Source organism: Coenobita brevimanus, chromosome 84 (genome assembly GCF_032717465.1).
Source record: "Coenobita brevimanus isolate Jiangsu-jjx chromosome 84, ASM3271746v2, whole genome shotgun sequence".
NCBI lineage: Eukaryota > Metazoa > Arthropoda > Malacostraca > Decapoda > Coenobitidae > Coenobita > Coenobita brevimanus.
Window position 1 is genome coordinate 14,194,180 of NC_137037.1, and position 16,863 is coordinate 14,211,042.

The 16,863-nt window shown below is 40.4% G+C and overlaps 1 protein-coding gene and 1 pseudogene across 1 annotated transcript in view; both read left to right on the forward strand.

The window, feature by feature from the left end:
* Positions 1 to 16,863, forward strand: part of LOC145410066 (QRFP-like peptide receptor) — a 678,579-nt gene that overhangs the window by 233,104 nt on the left and 428,612 nt on the right. The window lies entirely within an intron of this gene.
* LOC145410249 (5S ribosomal RNA) lies at positions 10,028 to 10,146 on the forward strand (annotated as a pseudogene).

Here is a 16,863-nt window from a genome sequence, read left to right on the forward strand (position 1 = left end):
CAATGACGTATCCACGCGCCATATTAAGAATTGTGCGCAGTAGCTGACATAAGTAGCAATGAACTTTACATCATTCGAAAGGCAACTTATCGTAGTTTTTTATGATGTAAATAAATTATATATCTTTTGTTTTATTTTTGGTGATTATTTTTGTGGCAAAGTATAGATTTTTTTTTCATGCTAACTTCAACACCTCACTTTGACTTCTTATTTTTTTTATATTCAACTTCAAAATAACACTAAAACCAGCATCCTAACATGGAAAGTAATATTACACAGACCGATCTAATTAAAAAAAAAAAAAATAGTTACAGGAAAACGCGGCCAAGAATGATTATAAAGTTTCTCGTCTATTTTCTTTCGGTTTACTGAGCAATAACTGGCAAAAATAGCCATAAATTATATATCATTCGAAAGGCAATTTATCGTAGATTTGCATGGTGCATATATATATATATATATATATATATATATATATATATATATATATATATATATATATATATATATATAGATATATTGGGGGGACATTTTTCTACAGTTATAGCACAGGTATAATTCTTTTTGTTTTCGGCTAACTTCAACTCGTCATTTTGTCTTTTTATTTTTTTCATTTTTTGAAGATACTACGATAAAGTATAACCATTGAGGTTTAAAATGACACCAAAATAAGCATCCTATCATCTATCTATCTATCTATCTATCTATCTATAGCCAGACGCCATAATCCCGTAAGGGGTGACCACTTGACTCAGTTATTTGTTTTACGGGAAGGGGCACTAACCCTCCACCAACCCACTTCCTGACATGTAGGGAAGCTATCCTATCATGAAAAGTGAATTTTCACGGACCGATCAAAGAAAAATATTGTTAAGCGAAACCACGGCCATCGTGAAAGCCGGTGAAACTGAGACCGACATAATACGACTGGGACTGAAACCTCATAGGGTAACGAACTACAGAATATAGATATATAAATAAATAGATAAGTACGCTGACAGACGGAATACACAGCTGACAGAATGATATCGACAACTTAGCTAGCAAGATAGACAGACACAGATAGATAGTAAGAATGCCGGACAGGCATTAAAATACATAGATAAATAGATAGATAGATACATAGATAGATATATAGACAGATAGATAAATAAGTAAATACATGTATATTCATACATATACACACTCATGCATACATATTAGGACGGATAGATAGATAGCTAAGTAAATAGACAGATGTATGGATAGATAATAAGTAGTCAGACAGATGGGCTGATAGACAGATGAACAGATAGGCAGGTAGACAGACAGGAATTTGTCAAGGTAGTGAATACTGGTCGGAGAAACCGTGGTAAATCATTTCATAGCCAAATGTATTAACCAAAAGAAGTAAAAAAAGAAAAAAAAGAAAAGAAAGTGTTGTCATAATTATTATTCTGTCCATAATTCCTGATGTTCGTACTTCCGACTGCCATTATTGTGTGTGTCTGTCCCATAAAATTCCTGCAAGTGGAGCTTATCCAGGTTAGGGGAGGAGGCTGCTTGATTATTGAAGAGCTTGTGTGTGTGTGTGTGTGTGTGTGTGTGTGTGTGTGAGAGAGAGAGAGAGAGAGAGAGGACGGGGGAGCTTGATAGATTCTTCAGGGTGGTGGCTATTCAACAGACCCGTGATGAATCAGATCATACTAGGCGTGTATACAAACCAACAGAATCTACGCACACACACACACACACACACACACACACACACACACACACACACACACACACACAATGCTCTGAAAAATATCATGACGTTCAATATTCTCAATTACCTTAACTCTGACTACTGTTTTTGTGCTTCTGTCCTATAAAATTTCCTGTGAGCAGCGCTTATAAAGGCTAGGGGAGGAGGGTCCTTGATTATTGCATGGCTTGTCGTGAGAGAGAGAGAGAGAGAGAGAGAGGCTTTGAAGCTACCAAGATACCCGGACTATCTCAACATGGTGCACAGCTTTTAATGCAGGTATAAATAGTGCTGGAAAGAGCAAACCTGTGCTGGCCGAGTAGGGGCAGGTGATGGCCGAGTTGTTAGCGAGTTAGTCTGTTGTGGCAAAGGACGCGGGATCGATCCCAGGCTAGAGAAAGGGAACATTTTCATGAATAAGGTTTCGTTCTGCCACATGACTCACGGACGTGTTATAATGCCTTTACCTGCACCATCATGAATGAGACACCAGCAGCGTGTATTCAAGCTGGACGGTGGGTATTAGTGCCAAAATGATGACATGTAAAGGTTCGTGGCTGGTAGGACGACTGCTGGACCAAAGGAAACTGGCTCTTAAGTCCATGGCCACAGTAGGACGCATTAAAAAAAAAAAAAAACGACTTATTTTGTACTCTCTCTCTCTCTCTCTCTCTCTCTGACACATAAAGCGCACACACAAGAGCACACGCAGACACACATACACATTGATAATCCTCACACATAGCCCCACACACACACACACACAGTCTCTCTCTCTCTCTCTCTCTCTCTCTCTCTCTCTCTCTCTCTGACACATAAAGCGCGCACACAAGAGCACACGCAGACACACACACTGAAAATCCTCACATATAGCCCCACACACACACACACACACACAGTCTCTCTCTCTCTCTCTCTCTCTCTCTCTCTATGACACACACACACACACACACACACACATACACACACGTTTATCGTATCTAAATCACGGCAATTTGAGATCCCTGTGTTTGATCCATCTAGATCGGCTCTTTGAAGCCAAGAAAAGACGGGGAGAGGAAGGAGGAGGAGGAGGAGGAGGAGGAGGAGGAGGAGGGGGAAATAGCAGGAGGAAGAGAAAAAGGAAGTAAGGATGATGATGAAAATAAAAATGATAAAATTGATAACAACAACAAGAACAACAACAACAGCAACAACAATATACAAAGAAGAGGACGAGTCGCCAAATGTGGAAAGAGGGTGAAGAAGGAATATCAGGAGAGAGAGAGAGAGAGAGAGAGAGAGTGAGAAGAGATAAATGAAGAGTAGAAAGAGGAGGCCAACAGGAAGGCGGAAAGGCGTACCCTACAAAGGAGTACAATGGAGTGCAAATGAAAGCAGATGGCAACAGAGCTAATAGCCCTGTCTCTGTTGTTACGTGCAGAGCAGACTTATAACTTGGGTCTGCTTCACCGAGCTGATAAGGAGAGTACAAAAGCAGGGCTTCCCCCCCCCCCTTAAGATAACCTCCAACAAAGCCGACAGGAACAGTAAAACCTTCATGGAAATTTTATAAGAAAAATAAAAAGGAAAGCCTGTTTTCTACTCTGCCTTACTCGGGAGAGGGAAAGTAACTTATCTTTAAACAATATTGTGGTACAGCTGTCATCACCGTCATGTGAATGAGAGGAAAACAGATATTTGTATTACAGTATGTAACAAAAAAAATAATATGTCCCTTTGTAATAAGTACTATTTCCTTATTTGTTTTGCTCCAAAACTATAGATAACATATATCATCATCATAAAATTTCGCTTTTGTAAACAAGAGAATGATTTTTTTATATTTACTAATTTTCTGTAGAAAGAATGAGTGGGTTTGTCTTTTCCTTCGTGAGGAGCCAGAAGAAAACATATAAATATGAAAAGTGACATGTAACAAGACTGAATACATAGTGAATGAAGTCACAGAGGTCTAGAATCGAACATTTTTTTTTTCGCGGTTTGAGATTGTATAGTAGACCACTTTCACGGACCAGCCCCCAAATGTAGTCCCCCATCATGCTCTCGTTCTACTGTCCTTGGTACGTCCTCTCAAAGTCCATTATATCTTGATAGAAGCGTTCTCCTTGCTCTCCAGAATATACACTCATGTTATCCTTCAGTTCATGATGATGGGAGGGAGGCATAAGAATCTTGAGTGACATTCTACAGCCCATGGCGCCGTAGGTCTTTATGAGGTTGTCAATCAGCTCCACATGGTTCTCATCCTTGTGATTTCCAAGAAAACCGCGAACCATTGCTTTCAGGCTGTCCCAAGTCACTTTATCCACTTTCGAAAGCTTGTTGGGAAAATCCTTGCACTCCAGGATATTCTTATCCTGACGACTGACGAAAATACCGGCTTTGATTTTCGCCTCCGATAGCAGGGGGAAGAAGTCTCGTAGGTACTGAAATGCCGCTGACCGCTTGTCCAGAGCCGTGACAAATTGTTTCATGAGGCCCAGTTTGATGTGTAAGGGTGGCATCAGTACTTTTCTAGGGTCCACAAATGGCTCTCATTTCACGTTGTCAAAATATGCCTTATAAGCTTCGCACATCTTGACAGATGCTTCAACAGAATATTTCTTCTTTCTCGTTTTAATAAACTAACCACAAATATAGCAAAACGCATCAACGGAATGCATACAACCTCTAGATGACGTCTCTGAACAAATAGATACATTCATGTTTGCCATGATCGAAAAACAAAAACAATGGTATAGAATTTAGAGTACAACAAAATTAGCACCGTTGCTGTAAAAATCCACAATTCATTCGTAATTCGATAAAGAATTGACATATAATATAAATTTGCAAGCCTTTCAACTAAGCTCCGCTCAGACTGACTTCATTTCAGCTGACAGCGCTCACACGGAAAGGTAAGGCGCGTCTAGAAACGGTTCGTGCTCGAATAATGTGCTTCAGCCAGTCACCGGGCTCAGCAAAATGACGTGCAATGCTGACGTCGGCACATGCAGACACATGTAAAATCATTTATGAAGTGAAGCTTTCGTTCACCCAAGAATGCATCTCACTCTGCCTTGGTAGCCATTTTTCACGTGTTTGAAGGCATAAAAATCACTCTCCTAGTCACAAAAGTGAAGTCTGACGAGAGTAATAGCCATTTTTCATGGTTCTGAGACCGAAACTATCAGAAAATAACACCCACTACCCAGGAACAAAAATCGTGTTACATAGTGTTATGCCTCCATGACCCTGTTTGGCTAGCTATTGGAAGCTAGATACTTGTCCAAGCGACTGTTGAACTATTTTATTGTCGCATCTATCACACCCCAAATCAGTTTTTCCCAGGCCTATTGAGGAACCGTTACAATGGATTTTTTTTTTTTTTTTTTTTGCCTATCGACCATTGGGGCCGAAGCCCCTGCTCATTAAGGCAAAAATATATATATGTATATACATTGACACAGAGATACATATATATATATATATATATATATATATATATATATATATATATATATATATATATATATATATATATATATATATATATATATATATATATATATATATATATATATATATACATACATACATACATGCATATGAACATACACACTTTCATGCACACGTACACACACACACACACACACACACATATATATATATATATATATATATATATATATATATATATATATATATATATATATAATTTTTATTTTATTATTTTTTATTTTTATTTTTATTTCTTTTTTATTTTTTTTATTTTTAACCTTATATTTCTTATAAACAAAAATACCTAAACTAAAGACCCTAAACCTAATCACCTAACAGACAAATCGCTAACCTATACTAAATCCTAAGAGACAAATAACTAGACCTACACTAATGGTAAAAAAGCCTCGACCAAGAGAACACCATCGACTGCAGATATGTAATGCCTTTCTACATTACATACCTGCACTCATCACCTGGTGACTGTCAGTCGAGGCACAACCTAATATAGGGGACATCAGTATATGTAAGGGAACCAGACGAGTCAGGAACATTTCCATATACGTCAGCTGTCGGGCCTAATTAGAATAACTTAAGCAAGATGGTGTAATGTATTTACATAATTTGTACAAAAAGTGAAGAACCTCGCCCAGCAGACCACCATCGACTGCAAGTGCCCAATACCTTCCTATATTGCACACTTGCACTCATCAGCTGGTGACTGTCAGGCGAGGAACATGGATTCATGTAGGGGACATCTATATTAGAAATAGATCAGTGGGAGGAGGAACTATTTCAAATATGTCAACTGTCAACGCTAATTAATATAACAATTTATACATATTTACCGTTGATAAAAACCATAACCACACAGGTAAAAAGTTACATCACTCTGATCAGTCCGGTCTCCCTCAAGAAAGCCATCAATTTGTCAGTCATAACAATGTCCCCATCACCCAGGATGGTGGAAAGGGTGAAGGGGACGTCTGCTTCGCCGCAGTATTTTATAAGTGAAGCACGTTCACGAATAAATCGCCGACAGCTCAGGATGATATGACTGATAGATAACACCGCATCACAGATGTCACAGTGCGGCGGGAATCGTTTTTCCATATAAGGTTTCATATGTGTTAATATGGTGGCATTAAGCCGTAAGCGAGCCAACACTTTTTCTTCCAGGCGACTGGGACGGTTGGCAGTGTCCCAGTCGCCCAGGTACTGCTTACAGGTTGGAATATTAAGTCTGGTCCACTGACCTTGCCACAGAAGATTTATTGATTTCTTTCCGTTACAATGGAGAAAAGTGGATTTCATATTATAGGAAAAAGCTGATGACAACTTCATAACTACTTGCCCCAGTGCAATTTTGTCTGTTAATTTTGAAAATACTTATCAGCTTTCATTCTGATATGTTATTTTTAATAATATACTTGAATGAGATGCCTTCGTAGTTAGTGCTTTGATAAACTAAATAACTTAACCTCATCTAAATTTTCCTCGCCTGGTCTGCCCCGTAATCTGAGTATCATTCGCTCCTCCACTTCATGGATGTAATTCCTCTTCTCCCTTTTGTAGTTTGTGTAAAATGGCGACCAAAGCCGAACACAGTAATCCTAATGTGGGCGTACTAAGAAAGTTATATGAGTGAGGATATATTCTGATCTGAAACTGAATGCTCTGCTTATGCATCCAACTAATTTCTTAGCTTTTTTTTTTTTTTTATGCACCTTTGACTTGGTTTTAAATTTTTAGTAATCATTATCTCTAAGTCTTCTTGGCTAACACTCTAGAGCTGAGTATTGTTCACGGTGTAGCTAACTTTTGATTTTTTTTTTTTTGTCAGTACTTGTGACATTTCATTTGTCACCAGTACAATTCCATTTGCCATGAATCTCCCTAACTGAATAGTTTAGCAATATCTCTCTGATATATAAACATTTGTTTTCGTGTATTGCGCCATGTTACTGATTTTTTTTATAATTAACTTATCTGGATATTTAGAATACAAATCTTCATTTATGTGGTCGATATATTTAGAAATACTAAGCAAAAAGAAAAATGCTAATGCCAATATCTGCTGTGGAATGACAGTTTCACTTCCTAACATTTTAATTTTTGTTTACGTATTAAAAAAAAAAAAAATACAGAGCTTCAGGGGAAGATGGTCAAGTTAAGCTGTCTAAACACCAAAGAACAAAAATAATACAAAAGAATTAACCTGGTCTGAGGAAGCATTGATACAATATTGGCTATTACCAAAGAATATTGTGTATTATTACCTGTAGGGGAATGTGTAAAACTAATCCGTTCTCGAGCTGATAATTAAGCCCTCAGGCAAATTTGTTCAGTTCAAAGCAATGATGCTTTGAGGATGAAGTAAGACATATAATTACTACCCAAAAATATACTCAAGAATACTGATATATGTTGAGTAGATGCAAAGCTGATAAAATTTTTCAACATCTGAGAAGAAAATACCTGTTATTACTACAATTATCACTATTACTACTACTATTACTACTACTACTAGTACTACCACTACTACTACTACTACTGCTGCTGCTACTACTACGACTACTACTACTACTACAAATTATTATTATTATTATCATTGTTATTATTATTATTATTATTATTCCATCCATCCATCATCCAATCCTACTTTGCCCCATGAGGAGCGTAGCAGCCCGGGGCTAGGCAGTTGGTCCCGACATTTAAGATGAGAGTGACCAGCCTCACTCATCCCTGAGTGGCATTACATGAGCAATCAACCCCAACCATCCCTTGGATATAAACCTTCACCGGCTCAATCCGATTGGACCACCGGGCTCCAAAATTTGGTTATATGGTTACCACCCAGCGTAGTAAATGGTTTCCTGGTGCACAGGAAACCACTTGGCTTGTCACTCAGTGTACAATAGTCACCCATAGGCTGAAGAAAGTGGAAAGAATGAAGGAAAGAAAGACAGAAGAGGGAGTGTAAAGTCACCCGTAGGCAGAAGGACAAGGAAAGAATGAAGGAAGGAAAGACAGAAGAGAATGGAAGGAAAGAAGCATGGAGAGGAAAGGGCAGACACCCGAGAGCAGCACTACATCGAGTGAGTGGATGATGAGCGCCCCCACCTACCACAATTATCTATCTATCTATCTATATACCTAGGCTGCTTCCCCCAAGGAAAGGGAGGTAGCCGAGACAGGACGACACACTCCCCATTTACTCATCCATTCAAACACATTCATTCACATCTTAGCCCCAAAGGGGAGAACGGACAGATCCTCACCGCACCACACAGCACAAGGGTCAACTGCGCAATGCAATCAGTGACATCCACAGCAGGGCCCGACAGTAGAACTGGTTTACCCCTGCCACACCATAACAGACCCATCCCCTTACCCGCACCTGACCTGACTAGCTGATCAGACCAAATGCGGGAGAATATCCCCTCAGGGCTGCGTCATCACTTATTCATTCACAATATCTCTCCATTTATTTCTGTCACGCACAGCCACTCTTCCTTGCTCAAGAGACATCCCTCTCGCATCCAGCGCTCTCTTCACACTGTCCATCTATCCCATTCGTGGTCTTCCTCTCAGCCTTACACCTCTCACATCAGATCTAGTTATCTTTTTCACCAGTCGCTCATTATCCATTCTCTCCATATGCCCAAACCATCGCAACACCCTCTGCTCAACTCTACCAGCCATCTCCCGAACAACTCCAGTTCTCCTTCGCACTTCATCATTTCGCACCCGATCCATACGCATCACTCCACACATACTCCTCAGACACCTCATCTCCATTACATTCAAACTTTTCCTCTCTGCTACACCCATATTCCATGTTTCAGCCCCATATAAAGCAGTCGGTACCACAACACCCTCATACAGCCTTCTCTTTACATCCATTCTAAGCGAACGACATTTAAACACTTTTTTCATTCCTCCCAGCACCTTTCCTACTTCATTTATTCTAAACTTCACTTCTGCATCTATTATTCCATCCACAGCAACATGTGACTCTAGATATTTAAAACAATATACCTACTCAAGCAACTCACCATTCAAAACTATATTCATCCCCCCTACCATCTATCAACCTCGTACACTTCATCACTTTACTCTTATTCTCATTTACTTTCAATTTCCTCCTTTCACACACCCTTCCAAACTCCTCTAATAATAATAATAATAATAATATTAATAATAATAATATTATTATTATTATTATTATTGTTATTGTTGTTGTTGTTGTTGTTGTTGTTGTTCATTCATTCATCCTCTAATCCAGTGTTGCCCTATGAGAAGCGTAGGGGCCTGGGGCTAGACAAGTTGGTCCTGACATTTAAAATGAGAGTGACCAGCCTCACTCATCCCCGAGTTGCATTACGTGAGCAATAAACCCCAGCCATCCCGTGGATATAAACTTGAACGGGCCCAGTCCGACTGGAGCGCCTTAACTGCCCACTATACCACCAGGCGCCATAATTTGGTTACCGTGTAGTAAACGGTTTCTTGGCATGCAGGATTGCAGGATACCATTTAGCTTGTCAGTCAGTGTAGAGTCAACCACAGACAGAAGGAAGAGGAATGAGTGAAGGAAAGACAGAAGAGAAAGTGTAAAGTCACCCATAGGCAGAAGAAAGGAAAGAATGAAGGAAAGACAGAAGAGGAAGGAGGGAAGAGAGGAAAGGGCAGACACCCAGAGCAGCACTACATCGAGTGAGTGAGTGGTGAGTGCCCCCGCTTACCACCATTATTAGTATTATTGTTATTATTATTATTATTATTATTATTATTATCATCATTATTATTATTATTATTAACGGTCATACCACGTTGAGTGCATCGTTTCTCGTCCAATCAGCGAAGTTCAGCAACATTGGGTCTGGTTTGTACTTGGATGGGTGACCGCCTGGGAACACCAGATGCTGTTGGCATAATGTTTTTATGGTAGGTGGGGGCGCTCTCCATCCACTTGTTCAATGTAGTGCTGCTCTCGGATGCCTACCTTTTCCTCTCTTCCTTCCTTCCTTCCTCTTCTGTCTTTCTTTTCTTCATTCTTTCCTCTTCCTTCTGTTTACGGGTGACTCAGTGCTGAGTGACAATCCAAATGGTTTCCTGTACACCAGGAAACCAAATACTACGCTGGGTGGTAACCATATAACCAAAGTATGACGCCAGGTGGTTTAGTGGGCAGTTAAGGCGCTCCAGTCGAATTGAGCCTGTGCAGGTTTATATCCAGGGGGTGGGTGGGGTTTATTGCTCACGTAATGCCACTCAGGGATGAGTGAGGCTGGTCACTCATCTTAAATGTCAGGAGCAACTTGCCTAGCCCCGGGCTCCTACGCTCCTCATGGGGCAACGCTGTATCAGACAATGAATGAATGAATGTATTATTATTATTATTATTAATTTTTAAATGCAGAATGAGAGTTTGCAATATACCACTAGGTCGATTAAACACCTCAAAGAGCGAGGCCTCAACCATCGTAGCCTCATTAACTTAAATTCACTTGCGCCCCCGCAGCTTTTGATGGAGACCCGCGGTGGCGAGGTGGCTACGAGGCCTCGCTCTTAGAAGTGTTTAATCCACCTGATGGTATAGTGCATTATTATTGTTATTATTATTATTATTATTATTATTATTATTATTATTATTATTATTACACTCCACAGTAACCGGATACTCTAAACTGTAGATAATTTATGCTTGTTCAATATGGAAATGTCACAAAATATAAACATTAATACGGAGAAAAAATAACCTAGGAAAGGAACGTTGTTATAAATGAATGAATAACTCTGTAAATACACACCACACAAGCTAGAGAGGGTCCAATTACAGTTCAAATACCTGGATGTCAAATACAGACGTACAAGTCTAATTACACACCTATAATACTACGAAAAACAGAACCAGCTAAACAAAGAGGAAGTTACTGGATATGATAACTTTGTGATTGTGTACTGCAAGGTGAGGGACAAATTACACCAAACACTGACTGAGCAGTTTAATCAATGGAGATGTAGAGGAGAAGGAGAGAAGAATGGAAAAGGGTACAGGAGGAGAGGAAGGAAAACAAGAGGGCGGAAGAGGAAGAGGAGGAGGAGAGAGAGAAAGATGAAAGGAAATAAGGAGAGGGAACAAGAGGAAGAGTAGGAGAGATAGGAGGGTAATATTAGAGAGGGGAAGGAAGTGAAGGAGGTGAACAAGGATCAGGGGAAGGAATGGGAGTAGAATAGGAGAGAGGCATTTGCATGAAAGACACGGATAGTTATAGTAGAGAGAGAGAGAGAGAGAGAGAGAGAGAGAGAGAGAGAGAGAGAGAGAGAGAGAGAGAGAGAGAGAATCAGTGTGAATGAGGAGGAAGAAGCAAAAAGAGAAAGAGGAAGTTGCGAGCTGTGAAGGACTGAATGGAGGAGGAAAGGAGGAGAGTAGGTTTCAGACGTGGTGTGAGGACTGAGGAGGGGAAGAGAGAGAGAGAGAGAGAGAGAGAGAGAGAGAGAGAGAGAGAGAGAGAGAGAGAGAGAGTAGGGAAGGAGAGGAGATATTTAGTGAAAAAAAAAATAAACTGGTAAGTGTGAAGGAGAAAAGTATAACCAGATTAAAAATATATCTTAAGTAAACAATACATGAAGGTAAATGAGTTCTGTGAGGGAACCCTTTTAAAGTGTGATATAAGAAGTGAAGCCTTATAAACCATGATCAAAGGTGCTCTCCATCCTCCCACCTTTCTTTCCCTCGTGTGATGGGGATGTTTGTGATGGTGGTGAAGGAGACAGGTGTGTTGTTGTTGGCAGTGGTGATGACGATGGTGACTGTGGTGAGGGGGGTGTTTGGTGTTGTATATGGTGAGTGTGTGATGGTGATGGAGGAGTCATGTATGAGGATGATGTTAGCAGCGATGATATGATGATAATAATGACGGTTAGGTGATGATGATGATGATGATGAAGTGGTGCTTGGTGTTCTCTGTCGTGATTGTGTGATGATGATAATGACGATGATAAAGGAAATATATATATGAGAAGGATGATGGTGGCAATGAAGATGATGATGACTGTGATATTAATGATAAGATGACGATGATGGTTATGAGAGAGTTTGATGGTGATAACGTGATGATCATGATGATGATGATGATGATCATGATGATGATAGCTGTATGGTGATGGAGACAGGTAAAGTTATGATAGTGACGAAGGTAATGATGAAGAGTGCTTGGTTGCGCAGGGACTGGTGAAGATGGTGATAATGGTAGAATCTGGTGACGTGAGTTGTGACGGAATGATGATGGTGGTGAAAGAATGCATGTTTGGGGGTGGTGGTTGTGACGATAATGGCGGTGGTGACGATAATGTCGTGCAGTGATTGTGGTAGTGGTGAATGTGTGATGTGAGCGGTAAGTGAATAATGATGAAGGTGTGGAAGAGATAGGAATGAAGGTGATAATAGCAGTGATAATAATTATGAACATGATGGATATGTTTATGTAATGGAGGTTATAGTGATGGTGATAAAGATAGTGAATGGGACTGATGTGAAGGCTATGTTTTATTCTAGTTACAACTAAAATAAAATATGCAAATGATGTCGTATCGAATTAAAAACGAAAAACTCTTAAATTATTTCTCCCTCCCTTCTCACCTCCTCTCTCAACCATCTCATTCCTTTCATCTAAACCCACTCACGCTTCTTATATGCTCCCAGAAATATCTCTCGCCCCTCCTGTCTATTATTATATTTCTATTCGTTCTCTTTTTTTATCATTCTTTTTTACTTGCCTTATATATTCCATTATACTCCCAAACTTCTTCATTTTTTCCATCTCTTCCCCTCACTTCTGTCCACTCATTTTCCCATTCACCACGTCATTATATCTCTTCTTCCCTCCCTTGTCCCTCTCCTCTCCCCTCCCCCTCCTCCCTATCCCTTCCTTGCCCCTCCTGCTTCACCTCTCTCACATCACACTTCCATCCCATACTAAATCCACCTCCCCTCACGCTTTCCTCCTCGTCTTCTGTGAAAGTCCTTTCCATTTTTTAATCTCACTCGCGGTTAACTTCCCATATATCTTTCTCCTTCCCTTCTTGTATTCATCCCTCCATCGCATCCCTCTTGCTCATCCGTTGTTCCGCCTCTTACTCCTCCCCTTCCTTCTCTTTCTCCTCCTCCTCATCATCATTTCCTCTCCCTCTTCCATTCATCTCATTTCTCATCTCCAACTCCTTTATTCCCCTCTCTTCTCCCAGTCCCATCACTTCTCATTCCCTCTTCCCCTCCCCATTCCTCCTCCATTCTCTCTGTCTCTGTTACTTCTTATCGCCTTCCATTCAACTTCTACTTCTCCTTCTATTTCTCCCTCCATCAGTTCCATTTTCCTCTTTCCGTCCCCATTCCTTCTCCATTCTCTCTCCAGCATTTCTCCTCTCCTTTTGTTTTTTTTTTCTCTCCGTCACTTTATTTTCCTCTTCCCTTCCACTCCCATTCCCCTCCATGTCCTCTTCCTCTAATCTTTCCCTCTACATTAACATTTCCCTCTTCCCTTCTTCCTTTCACATATCCACTGTTTCCCTGTCAGCTTTCCTATTCTCCCTCCCTCTTCTCTCTTCTTCTCCCCTTCTCCTTTTCCTCTCTTCCGGTGTCCTCTCCTCCCTCTCCTTCTCCCTCTCCTTCTCCCTACCTCAGCAACAGCCACACACCTGAGTTGGTCTTCTGTCCTTCTACATCTGCTCCTAATCTCACTAAAAGGCAGGTACAAGGTTGACTGCATGCCTAGGAGCACTGATCAAGAATCATAGACCACCATAACCTTCAACACCACACACACACACACACACACACACACACACACACACACACACACACACACACACACACACACACACACACACACACACACACACACAGGATGAAACTATTTTGTGTTTTAGTTGTTTTATTGCGTAAATAATATTTAACCTGATTCTACTGCTCAATCTCTTTCTACAGGGCTGTATGTGTGTGTGTGTGTGTGTGTGTGTGTGTGTGTGGAGAGAGAGAGAGAGAGAGAGAGAGAGAGAGAGAGAGAGAGAGAGAGAGAGAGAGAGAGAGAGAGAGAGAGAGAGAGAGAGAGATTAGTTCCTTAATTGGTTTAAGAGTCTGAAAGAAACGTATTTATGCCTACAGGACAATATACTTCAGCAGTTAGGATTGATTATGCAGTTATGGAGCAAGTAAAGACCTACATTCAGAGACGACAGCTAAATTCAACTCTTTCACTGTGATTGTTGGGCTACGGTGTTTTATTCAGGCTAACATTAGAAGAACTTGTACTGAACTACGTCGCAGTAGTCAGAGGAGTTTAAGATTATGATCCACATACAACGCTCCTCATCCACTCCGTCTGGTTATGTCTCTTGTGTTTTGTGGCGATGGCCCAGTCAGCGTTATCCTGCATCATTTGTTCATTCGCTATTCCCTCTACTATACTGATACCCACACCAGCAGACTGCGCCGTCCTCGCAACACACGAGATTACTGGAGGTGAGTTTCAGGTGGAGCGTTATTAACAAGCCACCTCGTAAGATGAGTAACCCTTTGTCTGTCACTGATGCTGCTACGAGTATTAATTACACTAACACTAGACAGTTTTGTTTACCCGAGAGAAATCCTGACTGTTAAGGTGTTGAATGTGGATAACAATATGCTTAAAACTTTGGACTCTTTCATTTCCAGGGTTCTATTCTGTGACAGTCCGTAAGAGGTATACTACAAGATCAGGCCGTAAAAAAAAAAAAAAAAAAAAAAAAAAAACTACGAGCAGAGAAAGAGTGTAATGAGAGACGTAGACGTGAAAGTCAAAGTGTTGTGTTGGTGTACCGTTGTGTGCAATGCGTCAACAAAATAAAGCAACAGGGTGAAAACATGTACAGTCAGCATCAAAAGTCCTGCCGCCTCTCCTGCCTCTTTCACTATGAGTTTCGAAAATTCAGTTGAGTAAGTCCGCTGCTCCCGACACTTATGACTTTATATAACGGTGAATCAATGTCACTGGTGTAGATAGCTTCGGTTTTACGAGACTTGTTTTCCTAGTTCATGGAAAGAGAAGTAGGACAAGCGATATGACCTTTGGTGGTGACTGTACTGGACTATTACCAGTACCAGTTATAACTGCTCGCATCGACAGGGTTCGCTGAGTTTAATATAATAATTTCGAAATCGCAGTCATAAGTAAATACATAATTATCATTAGAAAGCGTCAAGGGAATTGTAAAAAAAAAAAAAAAAAAAAAAAAAGGATGTTTATGACCTCTTAACTCCGAAGAGTCTCTTATAACTCGAATTAAGTCGTGTAAAAACGATGACGATGATAATAATACAATAATAATATCCCACGATACATTCAGTGAGTATTAGTAGTAGCAGAAGTAGTAGTAATAATAGTAGCAGCAGCAGCAGCAGTAGTAGTAGTAGTTGTTGTTGTTGTTGCTGTCGTTGTTGTTGTTATTATTGTTATTGTTGTTCTTGCTGTTGTTGTCATTAGGAGATTGGAATCATTCTACAACCTGTACGAAGATATGAAAACGCCATTTGCCTTCCTTCCTCTATTTTGTGTTCATTATAAATTTTTAGGGGCCTTATCACCCTAAAAATAAAGATGGAAATTTAATATAGTGGAAGACACTATCAAGGAACCAGACGGACAGACCTGAGAAGACTCAGTGAAATCCATATGCTCACTTTCCCATTTTTCTGATCGTTCTCATTTTTGGAGAGGGGGACCGAGCCACCAGAACTCTGTGGATCACGCTTCACAAGTATTGCACTACGGATTTGAGTTCATTGTACAACTTGTGCTAAGAAATCAAAACCATATCTGTCCTCCTTTTACCATCTCCGAGCATTTTAATTTGGTGAGGAGAGCTGAACCTTCTAAAAATCATGATTGGAAGATTGTATATACTGAAAGACTTTTGGAGTAACCAGATGAACAAGTGTCACTAAACCCTTCAAAAAAGCGTAGGAGTTAAAGCACAAACACACCGACAGACAGACATACAGACATAGTGAATCTCGCGCTAAGGTAAAGGGAGAGTTGCCGGAAATAATGCCATCCTTCCTCCAGGATTAATAATAATTGTAGCAGCAGCAGCAGCAGCAGTAGCAGTACTATTATCATTATTATCATTAATAAAAATAATAATAATAATAATAAGAAGAAGAGGTAAAAAAAAAATAGATAAATCTCACAGAGGGGGTAGAGCAGCGCGGCAAAGTCCCTTAGCAGCAGGTGAAGCCAATGAGGCAATGGGTCAGGGCAGGACATAACATCAGGGCCAGACAGTAATCAAGCCGCCCACCCATAACCCACCACGTCCTAACAAATAAGCGCTTGTGGATGTGCAGGTACCAATTTACGGGGGATTTATGTAACGCTGGGGAGCGGGGGATATTGTCACTGGATTTCCCTCCCACCTGCACGGTTCGATTAGACAGGGTGATATAAAAGTCACTGTGTAGCAGAAGCCACTGTTGCACTTAACATAAACCTCACATTGCCATCTCTCTCTCTCTCTCTCTCTCTCTCTCTCTCTCTCTCTCTCTCTCTCTCTCTCTCTCTCTCTCTCTCTCTCTCTCTCTCATAAAACTGAATAGACAGGAGTGAATACTA